At 35.2% G+C, this 20,217-nt stretch overlaps 1 protein-coding gene across 3 annotated transcripts in view; it reads left to right on the top strand.

Annotated features, from left to right (window-relative positions):
• FGF14 (fibroblast growth factor 14) overlaps positions 1 to 20,217 on the top strand; it is a 401,680-nt gene that overhangs the window by 216,827 nt on the left and 164,636 nt on the right. The window contains exon 2 of one of the 3 annotated variants that reach the window (XM_064646106.1): positions 20,042 to 20,081. The exons of the other annotated variants lie outside the window; for them this stretch is intronic. The gene's annotated coding sequence lies outside the window, so the exon portion shown is untranslated. The remainder of the gene's footprint in view (positions 1 to 20,041; positions 20,082 to 20,217) is intronic. 3 annotated transcript variants of the gene reach the window in all.

The raw sequence follows: 20,217 nt of genomic DNA, 5'->3' as shown, positions 1-20,217 counted from the left end.
TGTTTGGATCCTTCCAGGACCAGTTTTGGTTCAACCTGCTGGCCAGTGGGACGTGCAAATGGCAGTATGCATCTCATGCTTTAGTAGCATTACTTGTATTCTTTGTCACAAGTTTTCTTGTATTCGATTATTTCTATTGAGCTGACTTGGTCTGTATTGCTAAAAGCAACACTGATTTTTGCTGTTCTAAGGCAAATACCTCTTGTGAACAGGTTCCTGATGAACTTTAAAATATACTGACATATGATCAGCTGAAGGACATTCATTGCTGGCACTCTGTGGGAACACGATCATCCTTCATGTGTGCTCTGCATGTTTCCTTGTCCAGACTTGTGCTGAGAAGAGGAGGGAGAGGCAGGTCCTCTCTGTTTCCCCCCGCCACATGTGGCACCCAGTCTCATGTCATGTAGTACAGAGATGGGTTCTTCCCAGACCAGAGCTCTGCTCAGTTTTTTTTTTCTAGATGGTATATTGGTCATTTGCTGTTTGGGATTTATTATGGTTATCTAAAGGCATGTAGGCAGTAATATGTATCATGTTAAATCTACTTGTTCAAACCAAAAGTCCATCTAGCTCTGTTTACCATCACTCAATAATAGGTGTTTCAGGAACAATAGGAACAGGGCGTGCAGGTGGGAACGCTTTTCCAGAAAGTAGTGTTGTAGTGACAGGCAGTTAAATAGCTTCCTGAGTCAGAGGCAGTATATTTTTATTTAACTTGATTTGATTCAGAAATTTTTCCTGAGAACTGGTCAAATCAATTTTCAGGACTGTTTACACCTTGATTCATCTACAGTATTCAGTGACAAAGAGCTTGATCACTGAATTTTGTTTCTTTCATATCTGCCATCTCTCAGCTTCCTTTGGTGTCATAGTACTTGCTTTCTTTATATGTTCTCTATGGCACTTCTGAGTTTACAGAAAACTCTTATGATCCCCAACCACAGCAGTATTGATCTCAACACTGATCCTACTTCACGTAACACTTCTAAGTAAAACTTAATTAAAATGCTGATTTCTTTCTAGTGTTTTCCAATATTTTTCAACAGAATCTAATTTGAACTTTCGCTTAAAATCCAAAATGTGTTATGAGAATGGAATCAACTCATGACTGAGCTTGGGGTAACCCCATCCTTCCCCTCTCCCCCCTCAAAAAAAAGGAAAACTAGCTATCCGTTCCAAGAAAATCTTCGTAAATTTAATTTTCCCTGCATATAGCCTAGATTTTTGGCTTTATCATTAGGAAACATTAGAAGATTAGCTTTACTTTTATGAGTGTAAATGTATGAATGAGTGTGCATGCATAATATTTTTTTTTCAGGATTTGCTATGGAAAACAGTATTATGTTGGAAATCATACTCTGACTTTTGTTGAGTAATGTCATTCTACTTATTTTATAGTAATTTTAATTACAAGTATCTGGTGAAAATTAAAATCTTAAGAAATAGGATGTATGTTTAAGAGAATACACTTTAAAGATGTTTCCTTTTTGTAGTTTACTGGATGATGTGTGACATTTTTAATGCCACTCTATAAAAGAAATCAAAGTATCATAGAAAGTTGGAAGGGAACTTACCAATTATCTGGTCCAAATTTATTGGTGAAAGCATGGTCTAAGCATGATGGCCCAGCACCCTCTCCAAAATCTTAAAGGCAAATCTTAAAAGTGTTCAGCACTGGGGAAGCCACCACTTCCACAGGGAGTTTATTTCAATGGCTGATTTTTCTCAATGTGAAAAATTTTCCTCTTGTGTCCAATTAGATTCTCCCCAGGGGTAACTTTTACCCATTTCCCCTTATCTTTTCCATGTGACTCCTTGTAAAAAGCGAGTCTCCATCTTTCCTCTAGTCACCCTTTTATGGAACATGGTAATGAAGTCTCCCCTAAGTGATCCTTTCTCAAGACTGAACAAACCCAGTTCTCTCAGATTTCCTCATATGGCAGGCTTCCCAGTCCTCTGATCATCTTTGATACAAAATCTTTTGTAACATAAGTGGTATGTAGGAAGAGTTGGGAACGGTGATTTCCCTGTCGTTAGGACACGTCAGAATTTAAATGCATTCTGTTCTGCAGCAGGACTGAGTGATTGGAGATGAGCTAACGGGCACGTGCATGTGTCACAGAATAACGAGTCAACCAGCTGAGACACAACTGCAATTTGTTTGCCATTTTACTATATTTAGTCATTGGACCTAAAAAGACTGATAATCAATATTCACTGGGGTATGGAGACCAAGGTTAAAATATACCTCCTGTTAAGTTTTACAGAAAGTGGATCTTAAATGAGGTCTCCATATATCAAGTGTTGCACTTGCTGGGAATGTTATTTAAATATTACTTCTCTAGGCTGCCTTTTTACTCCTTTTTTTCTTTCCTCTTTCCATGTCAAAAAAGAAAAAAATCCATTATTGTGAAAAGTAAAAAATGTCTTCCAGCCAAATGTTTAGATCTCTCAAATAATTATTTTGATGTTTTTTCACATCTGGTCTATATTTCTTTCTTCTTTTTTTTCTTAATTTATTTTAAAGAAAACACTATCACCCTGCAATGCATGAAGGAATTGCTGACAACCTGCATTCAGACCATTAAGTGAAATATGCAGAGAGTGGAAGAAAGATCCTGATTTCGATTAACACTTCTGAGCAGGAGCTAAAATAGTTTAAATAAAAACAATAATAAAGAGTGGAAAGTTGTCATAGCAGACTAGTATTTTGCAAGCCAGTTTATGGTAATTAAGCATTTAAGTCTTCCTCAATTATTTTTCTCATTCCCTATCAACTCTCTTTAATGATTTTCACATCAAATATGATATATGTAACCTTTATAAAAAGGACAAAATGAAGCCAGAATTTGACATAGCCATCTTCCCACCTATTCCTTCTGCTATATGTACTTTTTCTTTATTGAAGTTGTAGCTGGAATAAAATATAAGAACTGTTCAAAAAGGTCATATTCATTTTGGTCTGTTAATTCTTTTTTTACTCAAGTATGTTATAACAAATTCAGTGAGTAATTGGTTATTATCCAAACAGGGAATTTAAGTTGTTCTAACACTTGTAACAGAGAAGCTAGGATAAAGAAAGATGAACATGCATGTGAATAAAACAAGAAATGCCTGGCAGTATTAAATGTGATTCAGCATCTGCACTGCAGAAAGGCTTTGACTTAGTTTCGTCTAAAGGATAAACTAAATCCAAGTCTTGAAAGATGTTAGTCTTTTTCTTACTCCCATTAAGTAGTAAAGGTTCTTCATCACTAGAAAAACAAAAGAAGAGACCATCACATGTAGTTTTCATTTTAAGCTTGTTTTCTCTTCACATTTTATTCCTTTTTTTGTGTTTTCTTCAATGTCCTTTCCCAAGTTTTAATTACATGAAACAAAGAGATAACAACAAAAAAAATGTTTCCTCTGTTATTTACTGCCTGTCTCTGTTCTGAACATATTTGTCTTCACCTAGATTGCCTCTGTAAAGCTGCAAGCTTCTTGTCCCACTCATCCCAAACCTATCAAGCCTTTCCTTTATGAGTCCTAAAAATGACGCAAAATATATAAGGAACGGCAAACAAACAGAGACTGGAACTCTGAGCCTTGTGCCTTCTAATTTTATGTCCTTCATGATATTATTCATGTTTCTCTTGTTTCTCATTAGCTTAAAGTCTTCAAATAGGATATATCTCAGTGGTCTAAAAGCAATTGGATTTCTTGTCTTAGCATATTGCACTACTATAACAATTACTTTTTTAGCTCAAGTTGAAGAAAAAAAAATTAAATTAAAAGAATGAAGCATTATGGAAATAATCAACTGTGATACATTGAATATAACTTTAAAATTTGTGAAATTAAGCAGATACAACTACGTGCATCCAAGTTAATCCAATGATGCATGAGCTAGATTAACCAAATTTGTATTAATTAATTTCTAAATTAACAGAATTCATATTAATTAATCTATATATAGGAAGAACACAAAATATTATGCAAAGTAAATTCCATTTTTACTTTGTATGTTCTGGATTTTTCTTTTCTTGGTTATATTTTTAAAGACCTTTGTTTTATGTGGACTGTCTAACAAATAATTTTGTTTTATATTTCTAGATGATTCAACAGTATTATATATTACCTAATAACCTGAAAATAGCTGATCTTACAATTTACTGAATTTTATGAGCATATGGTGGAGTCCTTGGTTTTATTTCCAACTTAAATTTCTTCAACTGTAAATAAATAAAAAGGAGTACTGGTAAGATTTATTTCTTTTTTTAACAACCCTGGTATGTATTCATCAGGATTGCCTCAACATTATGGTAGTATCAATAATATGTCTTTTGTTCCAGGTTATTGAATCTTTCTCTGAGCTGTCTTGTGTGTCATAACATTTTGTAAAGTAATTGAAAAGGTGCAACCATTCTCTACCTGTGGGTATTTTGTGGGTTTGTTATTTTACTACTGCATTTATAAAAAGAATCACAACAGAATAGCTTCTTGGGCAACTCTGTTAGTTTTACTTACGCTTCTTATTCAACATTATCTAGAAGAATTTAAAACTTTGGTTGTAGTAATAAAACTACATACCACTGTTGGAGCAAATTCAGATGAGTGGGACAAAATATGGAAAATAAAAAGATACTGTAGCAACATAGAGGAGACGGAGACACCTCACCTGAATCATAGCGGTTTAGTAGGAATGAGGCATTGAAGAAAGCTGTAATCTTGCTCCATGGAATATGATTCTAACTTTATCATTCACGTTATTTCCGGACTTCTTTATGGGAAAAAATGCCAGACCATTGGATATCGCAAATAATTGTTCTTATAAGCCAGCAGATGACAGAACAGTTTGCAATTTCCAAAGGCACACCCAGAAACTAGACGAAAATGATTTTTTTTTTTGAGTTCTGAATGCCTCTATATTATGTATATGCCATTTCACAAGTGGAAAATAGGTATAGGTTAAGATTACAAGTTCACAGTGCTTTTGCTCTAACAGAGCATCTAAAGTTGGTTGGTTGATTTGTTCTTTTGTGCAAATGCTTGTCTTCAATAGTGTTCTTTGCTTTGCCCATTACATCTCAGAGAATTAATATTAAAGTTGTTTGCTTTTTTTTTCATAGAAATATAATTATTGTATGGGTATAAACATGTGAGTTCATAGAATCATAGAATGGTTTGGGTTTGAAGGGACCTTAAAGATCATTTGGTTCCAACCACTCTGCCACAGGCAGGGACACTTTTCACTAGACCAGGTTGCTCAAACCTATATCAATAAACCCCTCCACTGCCAAAACATTAGAGCCTAACCTTCTCAAATGTTTTAAGTTTCTAATAATACTACATACATATATATATAGAGAGAGAGATATTTATATACTGCAGATAAATTATTACTGGTTTCTAGGTAGCCAAGAATTTTTTTCAGAGTCCGCCTGGAAGTTATAGATACATTCTGCTAAACCTCAACAAGCCTCTGTCTGTTGAACTTGTCAAAAGACCAGGGATTTAATGAGGATGTCTCTCCTTTGTAGTACCTTCTCCTATGTGCCAATTGTGTGCTGCATCCATCCAAACTTGTGAAATGATTTTACAGGTCTGAAAAAATTTTGGATGAAATTAATATTTATTTGTTGTGCTTTTTCCTCTCACTTTGCCAAAAACCATTTGGGGCACAATATAAGAAAAGTTAGACATTAGAGGCATTTTTAGTGCAAGCATCTATATACATTGTTAAGAGCATGGAGTTCCACAACAGCATGAAGTTTTCAGCAGTGAAAAAGCCATAATACTTTGAATGCCTTAAGTGCATGAAGGATGATGTGCTTTCCCTTACATGCACACTCAGACCAGCCAGTAAAAATATTTATTTGGTTTTTTAATTGCAAAATGCTATTTGTAAGTAGCACTTACAAGGTTGTTTTTAAAGAGACAAAAGCTATGAAACTTTAGAAAACATGGGAACAACCTGATTTTGAGGACTGCTCCCATGATGGTATTTATAGATATTTATATTTTTAGGACACATAAAAATATTTATATATACTTATAGAAAATATAAAAATAATATTATATTAAGTCAAGTTAAACAAAAACACACACAAATCTAGGGGTTTTTTTCTTTCTATTTATGTGTTTTCTGGTATTTTTGCCCTTTACCATTATTTTCTACCATTTAATCCCTTCCTTTCTCTGTTTCTTTATAGCTAAAAATATATATTTTTCACATGCAACTGAGCAGGACTGTTTTATATTCAGCACTGTACTTTCATGAAAGTAGACTGGTTTTATTCCAAAGATGAATAGATGAGGTATTTTCTGTGGCTTTTCACAGTCTCTGCATGACTGTATGACCTATAGGAGATTGGCCTCTCTGATTTTTCTTTTCCTTCTGCTTATGTCATGTATTACTGTGTATAGATGAGTAGCTGCAAGTTTGAATTACCATAATTTTTCTTCATTCAGAACTGTATACATTTAAATGAACTCTTTAACTGCATAATATTTCAATTACATGAAGGAAAACAGGGTCACATGCATTTTTTAACAATCTTTTTATAGTTTTTCTAAAAATGTTCAATCATTTCTATTTAGTAACTTGTTCTGGGACTGTTCCAAAATTTTATTAACTGAAATTAATTCTCTTAAATATGTAAGGCATCATCTCTCAATTTTTTCTGCAATGTTGAAGTAGATATATCAAATCTACACCTTGTAATCTTGTATCATATATGCAGAAAGGCAAAATTTTGAGGCAGTAAATTCCTTAGATTAGTGCTTAAAAAGGTTTGCATGCTTACATATTTAAATTTGACTTGTGATATGGCTTGTCAGTTTTCACCATCATAATGTGTAAGTCCTCTGTTACTTGCATGTGGTCTTCTTTTCCCTTTTTCCTGGGCAAAGACATCAGGTGAGGGGGCATACAAAGTTGGGTAGATGCAGTCAAAGAGGAAGCTGAAGAGAGTGCAGAACAACCTCCACATTTTGCGCAGCCCATCGTCATTTCTGTTCTCTTGAATTTATCATTGGTATTTCTCTGTCCAGATAAGAGTGATTTATTCCAAAGCCTGTTATCAACAGGGCTTTTATTTTAGTGTTTCCAAGTTTATCTGATATCAGTAACTGTATCTCTACTTATCAGGGGAAAAAACATCAGTTGATCTGAAAATGTAAGCATCAGGCTGGCAGTGCTGAATTTATAATATTGCTTACAGTGCTCTCCTGAATGATATTACAAAACCCCACATAAATGGTATATAAATGATGCAGTTACTGTGGAAGACAAACAGTGATTTACTGCTGTGTGTGATGGTGCTTTCACTCAATGAGGGAAGCAGCTGGGTGTTGTTGTGGTTTTCTGAAACGCTGGAATGCATTTGGAATGTTTCAGGCTTTAATGCTAAGAGGAATAATAATATTGAGTCACAAAACTGAAGGTGGGGAAACTTAGAAATATAGCTAAAATTTTACATGGGAATTGCTAATATTATCTTGGCATTAAGACTTGTGTTTAAAGTGTGGTATGTATCTCTTGTTCAATAGACATTGCAGCTAATATGTAGTTCTGGACAGATGGTTGCAATAAATAATGGTAGCAATTTCAAGGAACCTGTTATACTTACCAAAGGTGTTCTCATGAAAACATTATTTACAGAGTATAATTAACCTCTTGTCTTTTCAGATTCCTGTTGCATTCGAGTAACTGGAACAAATAGATCTGTTATAATTCTCTTCCTGCACTTTCTTCTCTCTCATTTGTCTTAAAAAATTAATCACAACATCCTTTTTTTATGTTTGCTATATTATTAGCAAAATTTTAATTTTATGTTGACTTTACTCAAATTGTGGGGAATCATTTTGCTTGGACATAGTTGTCAGGAATTTGAGAATACAATGACTGAAATTCTTGTGCAGAGTTTTACCCTCATATTATTGCAGGCAGCATAGCTAGCCATTTTCAAATTGTTCCATGGCAGAAATTGATATTTTTTCTTCTTCTTCACTACTCTTCTGAGTAAGATGCTCTACAATATCACTAGTCTGATTTTTAAAAGGTTGGGGCTTTTCCTCCACAGTTCATTTTCTCCTCCATAACTTGCATTCACATATTCTTCACCAATTCTGTTGTAATTTTATCCTGAAGGAAAGTTAGAAAAATCAAATAGTTTTAAAATGTAAAATTTTTAAGAAAATCAAATCCCTGTTTACTGAAAGGGTACTAAATTCTTCATTGATTTTAATTTAAAAATAAAACCTCAAATGATTTATTTATTTAATGTTCAGGCTTCCCACCTAAAGGGTCCAATTCATGGTACAACACGGAGTTGCAGCCAAAAACAGGGAGCATATCTGCTGTCTCCACAATGATATATATCTTAAATATTTTACTTAAACATGAACGTCCTCTGTGAAATCTTTTGGTGGGCCAAAGTTGTCAGGTTAGTGCTGCTATTTTGACTCAGCTTGCTGGGCATCTTCAGATTTGCCTTTCCAGCTCTGATTTCTAGGAGAGATTTAAAAACTGAAAAAACCACGTCTGTGGGAGGGGAGAAAGGGGAATAAGAAATAGGTTGATAAACTTAATCAAGAAGATGGAAAAGCTATAAAATGATGGAAGAATGAAAAGAAAGGGATTTATGAAGAAAGCAAAAGGGGCAACAGTTGTATCTTCTCCCCATCACAAAAAAAAATCCAGTGATAACTGAGTAGAGAGCTTTAACACGTCATTTATCTTGTACCATTTGTCAACAATCAACAAATACCTGTTAATAAAGGTACTATTCCTGCATCTCTGTTAACTCTCCATCACAGGAGAGGGGAAAAATCCTGATAGTGATATGCATAAAACTGTGTCAAGGATCCCAGATTGGGTTGACACTGGTAGGTCTGATTTCTGTTGTCCTAGTGCCTCTTGCTGGTTCTTTACTTGACCCTAAGTAGCATCGGGGTGAAGTGCTGGGTGAGCAAAACCATCTGATAACTGCTGGTCTATTAGGACAATGAAGGAGACATGGGTAAAGCCCTGGAGGGCAAAGAAAAACTCAGATCATTTTGCTGTGAAGGTTGTTCTTAGAGTGTGGTCCCCCCAGCTGCAAGGCAGCTCATACTGGATTTTGGAGACAAAGTTTTAAAGGAACGTACAGGGATGTAAAATTTACCCTTATTAGTAGTGATTAATGATTTTGTATTCTGGAAGATATTCAGGAGTGCTGCTTCTGTGCTGCTGCTACACAGAAATGTATCTGACTTGTTGGACTCCTTGAATTTTTATTTTTACCTCCTCAAAATTTCAGACTTGATAACGGTATCTTTCCCCCAAACGACTTTGGATGGTGGACACTTGATGAATTGCACCAGTAGTATGTCTTTATAGCATATAAAATAAATATTCTTATGAGAAGAACATTTTTAATTTCTTCTATTTTTTCGTGGTTGCTAATTTTCATGTGTGGGGAATAGCATAGTTGTAGACATGTCTTGTTTTTATCATATGTTTTGACCAAAATGAATGACCTAATATTTGTGTTCCCTTTCTTCTCATAATAGTAAATTTATATCACCTGGGTTTCTTTCACTCTGTAATAAATGGATTCCATCTATAGTAAAATTATATATTTTCATTAATACCTTGTATTTTTGCTTTTCATGGAAAGAAGAACTCTTTAAGCCTCAATCAATGGGAAGAATTTTTACAGAAAATAAAGTCTCTTGGATTTAGTCTAGTTGAGATTTTTGGGAAGTGGGATTGAGAAGTGCTTTACATGAAAACATAAGCAGGTATCACTTCTAGTTTTCATTTGGGTAGATTTTGTTAAAGAGAATGTCTTGCTAGGAAGAATTCAAGCCCAAGTAAGGAAGAGAGCAGTTATGAAAGCTGAATATTTTGTGAATACTCCTTGACATTGAACTGTAAACCATTCCTACCATAGTGAGAAACACAAACAGCAAGTTCTTCTGGTTGACATTAATAAAAAAAAAATTGTTTGATAAGCTGCTGAAGACCTACTGGCTTCAGAAATCCCATAGAAGAGTTTTTATGAGGTTGAAGTTGTATTCACATGCTTCAAGTGACTTAACATGTGGTTTCACAGTGGGCTGAATTTGTCCCGTGTTAGAACACCATGTGCAGAAGGTTCAGCATTCTTGCACATACAGTCTCCTTGAAGTATGGCAGCATCATTCCTCTGTGTCAACAACAGCTGATTTCCTCTTGCCTCAATTCGGGAACAGCTTATTTGTCACTCCTCCTATGCCAACTCAGAGGGACATTTTCTCTGTGAAGAGGAAGATCTTATCACTTTTCTATTTTATTCTATTATTTTTTTAGTAAACCTCTTTAATATTATCAAAGAATTTCCTAACAGTATGAGAAAACTTCAGTAAGATTTGGAAACCTTAACTTCATACAGGGTTTAGTGAAAAATTATTAACTGGGTAGAATTTGGTAACTTTCTGTTAACCAGAGTTTACAAGAGAATAATTTCACTATATTTTACACTGTATTATTAAAAGTGCTTAAAGAAGAAAATGTGCTGTAGCCATGACTTGTTGTGCAAGCTATTCATTAAGTTGAAATACTGGTTGGAAAAAAACCCTAGCTCATTTATTGTCTTAAATTTGCCATTGAATATGATCATTAATTCTCTACAATCTAGATGCATTTTTTTCAAAATGATCAGGTCTGCTCCCTTTTGATTTTCTTAATAGTTATATTTTAACTGTGATGATAGACACTGAATATCCATCCAGGATTTGTGATGTGAACCTTCATCAATCTGTATCGTCCTATAACTCCTTGCATAGGTGTAAGTACAGAAAAGGTTCCTTTGAATCAGCACAGGGGGGTGGTGGTGGTGAGATTTAGAATTTAAGACATTAGCTAAAATTCTCAGCTGTACTTCAGTGATGATATTACTCTTCTCCTAAGTTGCGGTGTTGGATTTAGTGTGACTTCATGTTACAGAAATAAGTTCCTAGGTCTTATGAATGTGTATGTAATTGATGGACTACAATCAGATCACTCAAAGGCAGCAAGGGTTCATTTGTATTTATTTGCACAATATTTATTTTTTGTGAATGAATCACCTATAAAGTGGAAGACATCTGACTTATGTTTTTTCAGGTACTATATTCCTGTTCATGTGACTGAGATGTTGGTGTTATTAAATTAGGCATTTTCCTTTTTGAATTGTATAAATTTTTTTCCAGGTTACTTTATATCTTTTGAGATGCAAATGGCAAAAGAGAAAAAGTGATGTTATTTTCTAAACCAGCTAAGACTTTCAGATATTTCTTTTAATTGAACTCCAACAACTCACTATCTTGAGATGTGTTTAGAGCCCTATAGATATTGCAGGGAACTCTTCAATTTGCAGGACCTGACTCTTTGAGCTACAAAGTGCATATCCTCTTCCAGGCAGTACCCAGTGCTGCTTCCCTTGAACTACTTTGTTCAGAGATTAATTTTCCTCTCTGGAGATCACATAATGCTGGACTAAATCCAACCTTGAGTCCTTGCCAGGGTCAGAATATTCCATATCATTCTCCATAAATTTGCACATTTGAGCAGAATAATGGATTTTTTTTCCCATGCCAATTGAATATTGGTCACCTGCAGAAATTTGAAGGAGGTTGTGAGCAGTGTAACCTAGGATTTATCTTGCTGTCAGCCATTAGGTCAAGAATGGAGATGACTGTCATCCTTAAAAACATTTGTCTTCTGCTCCTCTGAGAAACCTCCACGAATGGGCTGTGAGGAGACACTGTTGGTTTCAGAAACTCATGATGAACAGTGACAAGTCATGAACAGTGTTCATATTACCCGGTATATAAACAATGTGAGAACTAGGAGGGAAAGCACACACTGCATACACAATTCAGCACATAGGGATGCTGAACTGCACCATTCCCAGATGTTTACAGATGTCATCCATTGCCTAATGATAGGCAGGTTGGCAGGAGCAGTGTTACAGGCCAGGGAGGATCCCACACATCTTGGGGCTCATTTGTGAGAATACGGATAGCCTGCCTTTGGGCAGCTTTGCTGCAGCAAGTTTATCACAATTACTATGTTGAGCGATGTGAAACCCAATTCTGTTGTGTTTGCATTACTCGTTAAGAAATTTTGACTCTTTGAGGTGGAAATCCATTCAAAATTTTTTCTGTGAAATATTCAATAGTGGGATGTGAAGCCAGATTAAATTATACTTTTTTGAAGGGGAGCTGGTTATGAAATTGAAATCTTCAATCAGACTAGGGTAATAAAGTATTTAACCCAGATGAGTCTTTTGTTGTACATATTAGAAACCATCCTACTTTATTCACTTGGTAAACATACTTTTTATTTCAGAAGCTCTGAGTACATTTAAGCTAGCAGACTCTTGCTTTGCATCTTAATTTGATTATGTCTTATACTGTCCTTCTGTCTATGTAGCAGTCTATATCTTTTTTCCCCTTACAATGTTTGCAGAGGTCATAATGCTGGAAATATATTTCAGGTCCAAATTAACTCCAGTACTGTTAAGGAAATTTTCACTTGGTGTCAGTGTAAGAAGATTAAGTATCCTAAACTAGATTTTTCTTTTTCTGAAACACTGGCAAAGTACTCCAATCTTATCTAGCTATCAAAATAAGACATCAGCTTTTTTTGAAGATGCTAAATATGTCTGATGTTAAGCATTTTGGAAAATCTTTTTTAGGTACCTGAGTGGAAGCTGGGCAATTAGAAAAATCATCCATGAAGCGTTTCCTAATGGCTTCTTTTTCTTCAGATTAACATGTAGAGAAGATAGGTCAGTGTTTATTTATTCTCATTGGAAAACTATAGCAGGACTAAATGAATGTGCACAAATCTAGACTGTAATCATAAAATTATGTGGCAAGTTACGACAACTTACAAAGGGTGAATCATATTTACCATAAAAAGAAGAGGCTTTAAAAGGTACAAAAGGCAGATAAATATTTCATTTTCCATGGAGTGTATAATTTTTTTTTCTTTCCTTTTGAACCCATTCTTGAGATTTTTTTTTAGTAGAAGGTTGAAACAAGACTTTTAAAATAAAATAGATTATTAAATAAACAACGTATTTGTCATTCTGCACAACATGCTGGACCCATAATAATTGCTGACACAGGTTAGGTACCACATTCAAGAGCCATCTGATATACAGACTGGAAAAAATGTCAGCTCTGGATTCAAGCTGTTATAGCTGAACTTAATGTTTTCTTATTACTTCAGCATTTAATATACTTTAAAGAAAAAGTATAGCAAGCAATGCACTGAGGGATTATAATCAACACTTCTAAAACTGATGTAAGTCAACTCAGCTCCTATTCTAGTGATTGGGAAGGGTAGCTAGTTTAAAAACAACCCATTTCTTGTATGTTTGAGAGAATTATCATAGCATAAAGAAAGACCTCAGGATTCAAACACAGTTCTGCAACGTTAGCCATTTAATTGCTGTATCTAAACACATACATGTATTGTATAATTTTTATAGGTTCTAAAACTGTTTTAGGCAGTCAGGATAGTGTGCTGTTGAGATCTACAGAAAACCGAGATTTCTAGAAAGATGTTGAAGTATCATTTATTTATCTGTAGTCTACTTACTGTGTGGATGTTTCTTCCACATATTTCTTCTTTTTAAGACTATTTATAATCTCTTTTAAATGCCTGCTTCCTTCATGTATTAATTGTCTTCTAATTTACTTTTGTCTGATGTTAGTCTCCTCCTCACACACACGCACACACAGACACACACACACAAGTATGCGCTTTTTCTTATTCTGTTGTCTCCAATCCTTTTCTCTCCTCCAAGTGTGCTTCCTCACCCTGTTCATATAGGGTTCAGCTTGTATAATTATACAAGGATAGCAAGGGAATAACACTTTCTCCTCCAGGTTGGGTATCTTCTCATCAGTCCTCTTGACTTTGATGTAAAACTTACATGAGCTCTATCTTTTCATCACGTGTTCCTGCCTTTCTCTTTTATAAAAGTTTTTTTATCTGTTTTCTAGAGGATTTTAGCTTGCCTTTTGTGATGCCCCTTGTACGCTATTCACTGAAATTTGAGGGTATTATTGTAATTATTTTATCAGATTCACACTTAGATTACTGTTTTACATCAGAAATGGTGTCATTCATTGTGTATTTTCAAACACACAAAAAAAGTATGTTTGTATGGCTGGAAAATCAAAATATTACAAATAAGTGTCTTTATCTTGGAGTGGAATTAAAGAATCAAGTAGTCCTTTCAAATAAGTGATGGACAACAGGCACTACTGAACAGCTTTGCACAAAGATTGGATAGTTAGACCTGTTACTTGTACTGCAGTAGCATTACACAGGCCCAGTTATAGCAGAAATCCACTGTGTGCTGTAAAAACTGAGAGCAAGCAAAGTGGATTCTCATGCTCTTGCTTTCATGCAACTGAGGAGTAACATCTCTCTTAAATGTGTCAGTGCAGGAACTATAAAGGAAGTTAGAAATATTATTCTAATATTTCTTGGATGAGACTGGTAGAGTAATTTTGTTTTCTTTTCTGAGTTTCTGGTTTTCCTTCAGTCCCCATAATCATAACCCACAAGACCTGCACGTAACTTCAATGCTTATATCCTATGAAATTCATGTTACCTTCTTTTTTTCCCCAAAACACCTAGTATGTAATTGTCTTACTGTAAAAATGGCTTAAAACCATTAGCATGGTATTATCAAACTGTGATTGTTTATGAAGCAAATTTAAGACAGCAAAAGGTGCTCATTTATAAATAAAATAAAGTCAATTATATGGCTGCATTTTTACAGCTGGTATTTTGTTGACTCATTGTCTGTCTACAGCACAGTGAGTGATCAACTGTTGTGACTAGAGAATTATTATTAATTATATTGTAATTTTTGAGCTGTTATGTGTATGTATAATAACTTTGGTTGTGCTGTGAAGGCTGTTGGGCCAGAAGAGGTTAGTTACTTTTCAAAACAATGATGAAATGCCTATGGTGCACTGTATGCTCCAATGTGTGCATTTATAGGAGCTATTTAGTACATGAACATAACTGACACAAACAATAAACCCCCAGCCTAGAATCTATTCACCATCATTTTCACCTTAAGGATAACAATTAAAAAATTAAAAGACTCTAGAGAAACAAAATTGTGTTGTCTTGTGAAGGTTGTTTACATGCCCATCTGAAATGTGTGGAAAACGTCTGGTCTTCTTCATTTAATAAATGCCATTATTATAGATTTTTTTTCCACTTTTTTTGACCAGTATTTTTATAGGAGCAAAGGCCTAAAAACTGAACTCTGCACTCTCATCTAGTAGATAGTTTCTTCCTTTTTTCCTGCCTTTCTTACACCTCCACCATCTAAGATGCTGCTGTTGTGTGGTGATTACAATATTGCTATCTATGCTCATCTTTCAGAGATAGATGAACCTCATCCAAAGAAATTTTTGTCCTATTTTTCAGCCTTCATCTTAATTTTATTTTCATATGTTGCTTCTTATCATTGCCCACAAAATAACCTTCCATACAAAAAGCAATATAACTCCATCAATTTGAAATGAGGAAACAGAAAGAAAATGTAATAGTGGAGGTATAAAAAATTCAGCTGCATGGTACCTTAGCTCACTGACTCTCTTAATACTTGTGCTTTGAGTCCAAGGCTTTGGCTTCCAAAGGACAACTCAGGCACGAGATATATCTCTTTTTGTACATGCCCTAAAGATATCTAAGGGAAAAAAATCGTATTCAAACTTTTGTCGGCTTTATTGGCCCACATGTCAAAGGTTGCCTGTCTCTTGCAGAAATGTGAAAATTATATTGTACTAGTTCTTAGCACTGCATGTTGTCACAGAAATATCTAATATCACTGACTTCCTGGAAGAGCAGAGTTGGTTTAGTTGCAACTTCCTCATTTCCTCATTCTACTTCTCAATGTTCTAGGCATCACTGGTTGTTTTTTGGTAGTTTTTTCCTTTTTATTTTCTATTTTTAAAAATATTTTCCCCTTCTTTGCCAAACAGACTTTCAAGAAAACTGGAACTTCCAGTATTTGAATACTATTTGCAGGTGCATGTCTTCTGCTTGAGCTTATGCTAAAATTCAGGCTGCAGATATAGCTGGATGCAGTGTCTTTTCAGATTTTGGGGGACATTTCCATTTCTACCTTTTTTTGTGTGTGTGAAATCCTTAAATGATCCCTCAGCAGCCTTGTTTTGCTCTTGTATGATCCTTGGCTTTTTTCCTTTGTATTTTCCCCCCAAGTATTAGGGCAGGTGATGCATTCTTTACAATCGATAAAACTGTCCTTCATCTCCACTGACCAAAAGGTGGTCTTTTTGTAACTGTTCTTATTATTTAGTCATTCTCTTTTTTTTAATAGACATTCAGTTCATACTCTTTATTCTTTGCCCATTCACCACTTGCTAAACAGAGCATGTCCCTGCTAGAAAATGCTGTCCCTTTCTGCAGAAATAGCTTCTTTGCTCTTTTTTTTCCTGTACTGCCTGCTTCTGATCCAGCATTATGGCTGGTTGCTGCTTGGACCAGTGGGACCTGTTGTTCACATAGTGACATTTATATGGATACAAAACTTTACCAAAAAAAACCAATTGCTTTGCGGGCTGGTAGGAAAACTTCCAAATGGGAGAGTTTTCTTCTGAGGAAAAAGAAATCTGTCTAGAGAATTTTAGATGAATTTTCAAAAACCTCTAGGATATGATATTTACCACAAAAGAAATGGCCATTTCAGATTTTGATTGAGTACAGTATTTCAACAGCTATTTGCAACATGTTATATCTTTTGTATAAGGAAACCACTGCAAACCATGAAAGTTCTGCAACTTCAGTAAAGCTGGTTAAGATCAAACTTTTTTTTTCTGAAAGAGAAGAATGATAAAAATTTATTTATTTCATGTCAGTCAAAATATGCTTTATTCAAATCAATGTTTTGATGATTTTTGCTAAAGAACAAATTTTACACCATAGGAATTCCTTATATATTTTTTTTGAAAACTTTTCATTCCAAAGGATCTTCCGGACACCACAGGTGAATGACATCTCTTACGGTGCTTTCTGATTCTCATGGCATCATTAAGGTGTTTTTGGTGAGAAAATCTATTATATTATTTGAAATGCAGATGACTAAATTTGCAGGCCTAAGAGCATTATGCTCACATTACCAGAACTGTGCAACGAGATTTGGGCCTCTTTGAGTATTCTGTACTATGTACTCTGTGCAGGCTTTTCTCCAATTTATCTGGGCAAGCAGTGTGTATCTGACAGCAAACTGCATTCAACGATGATGTAATCTGACTGCTGGGTCTATTAGGATATTGCTGCTGAATAAAAAGGGGTTAAAGGAGCAGAGTTTGAAGTCATATGAGAAATCCAAGCCTGCTATCCTCTGTATCCTCTGTCTTCAGTGGCTGATGTGTATAAGCAGGACTTGAGTGGAACTCAAGGAGACTGTAGCATCAAAACAGCCTCCACAGCCAAAAAGGCAGAAGTGCAGCCTCATGCTTGGGGTTCCTTCCAATTCCTTGTTGGAATTTCTGCCTTTCTCCTGTGGAAAACATTTCTGTAGGTATGACTGCAGAGGTTTTGTGTCCTCTGGATCTGTATAGCAAGATCATAATAGAATCATAGAATATAGAACAGTTTGGGTTGGAAGGGAGCTTAAAGATTCTCTAGTTCCAATCCCCCCTACCACAGGCAGGGACACCTTCCACTAGACCAGGTTGCTGAAAGCATCATCCAACCTGGCCTTGAACACTTCCAGGAGTGAAGGATCCACAACTCCTTTGGGCAAAACATTCTAGTGCCTCACCACACTCACAGTGAATAGTTTCTTCCTCGTATCCGATCTAAACCTGCCCTCTTTCTGTTTAATGCCATTCTCCCTTGCCTTTCACTGCATGCCCTTGCAAAAAGATCCTTTAAGCCTGGTTGAAGGTTCTGGTCCAGGTAATGCAGACAAGAATAGAATATTTGGGAAACCAGAAGTTGCTGGGTATTAGAATGGCTGTATCACTAGCCTGTGTGCACTAGCTATGAGATCCAGTTTGTGTTGTCTTCCCTAATCTGGTGGGTCATCTGGTGGTGCTGCATTCTCTTGTTTTCTTGTCACCCGTGGCTTTGCAGTTTTCTTGAGTGTCATCGACAATTATCTTCTCTTTTCTACCTGAAAATTGAAGTTTGTAAATTCTGCTGTAGCTACAACAGGTAAAATAGCTAATTTATTTTGCTTTCTATCTATTTTAATTGTTCTGTTCCCCAGGACTGACAGTGCATTTCTGTTTTCTCACAGTTTCTCTGATTCTGAGTTGTTTGGTTTTTTTTTTAAATTGACTTGTTTAATCTTCAGCCTGCCTTCAAAGTTTGCTTCTGTTGAGTTTACTATTGGAAAAAACTTATTTTTCTTCTCTTGGATTTTGCTTCTTCTATCATACTGCTGTTCCCTCTTGCTCTCTCTTCTCCCCATGACTTAATTATATTGTTCTAAAGGAGAGTTCAAAAGGAGTTGAAGAATTTTAACTTTTATATTTTCAGAACTTTGCATCTCGGGTAGGTAAATTTTTTATAAAGTTCATTATAAAAAAAATCACTCTCTAGAGTATGCAAGCTTCCCAGTAGTGTAACAATTATTTTAAAATATATAGCAGTTAGAAGACATTTATGTTTAAGGAGTCAGGACACTTAGTTTTTCAAGTTTGTCCTGTTGCAACATTTGACCAGTTATTGCATGAGTACCTAACTCCCCCTCTATTTCCCCTTTGGATTAGTTCCCTACTTAAATGTGTGTAAAAGCAGTACAATAACCTGCTGCAGTAATGTATGTATTTCAACAATTATTCTTTCAATCTTCTTGAATTTACCTGCAATCTACCTTACTCTGGTAGTCATTGAATCATATTTGTCTTATAATTACAACATCAGTTTCTCTTTATATTTTTAAGCATTGAAGCTGCTTTACACTTGTTGAGCTGTCTTATTTTAGGATAGTTTTGTTATCAAGCGATCTCTGAAGTTATTGGGTGTTAATTCCCCTGTCCAGTAAGATCATCAAAAAACACTTCTTAGTGCTCAAGAAGTTTCTGTACCTGGTTTATTCAAGATACAATCTGTCAGACAGTAAGGAAAGGATATGTCTTATTTCAAAACTTGGTTATTCCAGAATTTTCATTGTGAGTTTCTTTAAGCCCTATAATTTACTTCTATACAAACAGCCACTGGAGTCAGAATTCATTATTTTTCTGAACTGACTACTTCCAGATAAAGTTGTTTGTGCAGTGTGTGTTTGTCTCTTTCAATTTTCAGCATTAAATATTAATTACTATACCTCTGGGTTTTCTTAAGAGCCATCAGATGAACTTGCATCTCCCTTGACCTAGACCATGCTCACATCAAGAAGAGATCTGTTTTATTCTATGAGAAAGTAATACTGCAAATAAGTAGTGCTATGGAGATACCCCATGGGGTACAGAAAAACCTTAGCTGTATACTTGTTCATGAGCGGCCCATTGGAAGTGTTTTAATCTTCTAGACCAAAGGACTGAGGCAGCAATATCTGCTATATACAAAGCTGAGATTTGATCCTTGATACAGTTCTTGCCACTATTGTTATCATGACTTATTGCTTAAGCTGGATGATTTGATTGAAGAATTCTTCAGGCTGGCAATTAAGAGAATCCTTTCACGAAACTTCATTTCTTACCACTTCTGCTTGTTGTATGGAATCTTGTTTTGTAGAATGGGAGGAGACAGGAATTGCAAAGCTCTAAATTACTTACTAGTGATTGTCTTTGTCATAGTCTTGTTTTCTGCCATCCTATCTTCCCTCTTTCCCCTATTCACATTATACTGACTTTCTCCATAGTAGTATATTTCCTAATTCTACAAAGTTTCTCATATATATATTTTTAATGACTGCAAGGGGGAGAAAGGGTGAAAGTTTACTGTATGTAATACCCCTGTGATTGACAGTCTTTTTGCCTCCTGCTTCCTAGTAGGTAGATAACGCTTGCTGTATGGGATCTTGTTTTGTAGGGTGGAAGAAGAGGGAGGACTACAACAAACACAAATAGTGGTATGTAATTTTCCCTTTCTCCTTTGTCTCTCCCTTCCTACCAATCTTAACACAGAATTTGCTCAATCATATGATGATGCCTTGTACTATTTGCTGCTTTTTATAAAAACAGCACATCTTCCCAGTTTTTGTTAGT

The sequence above is a fragment of the Pseudopipra pipra genome, chromosome 2 (assembly GCF_036250125.1).
Source record: "Pseudopipra pipra isolate bDixPip1 chromosome 2, bDixPip1.hap1, whole genome shotgun sequence".
NCBI lineage: Eukaryota > Metazoa > Chordata > Aves > Passeriformes > Pipridae > Pseudopipra > Pseudopipra pipra.
Note: the sequence above shows the minus strand (reverse complement) of the source record. Positions and strands in the feature narration are given on the sequence as shown.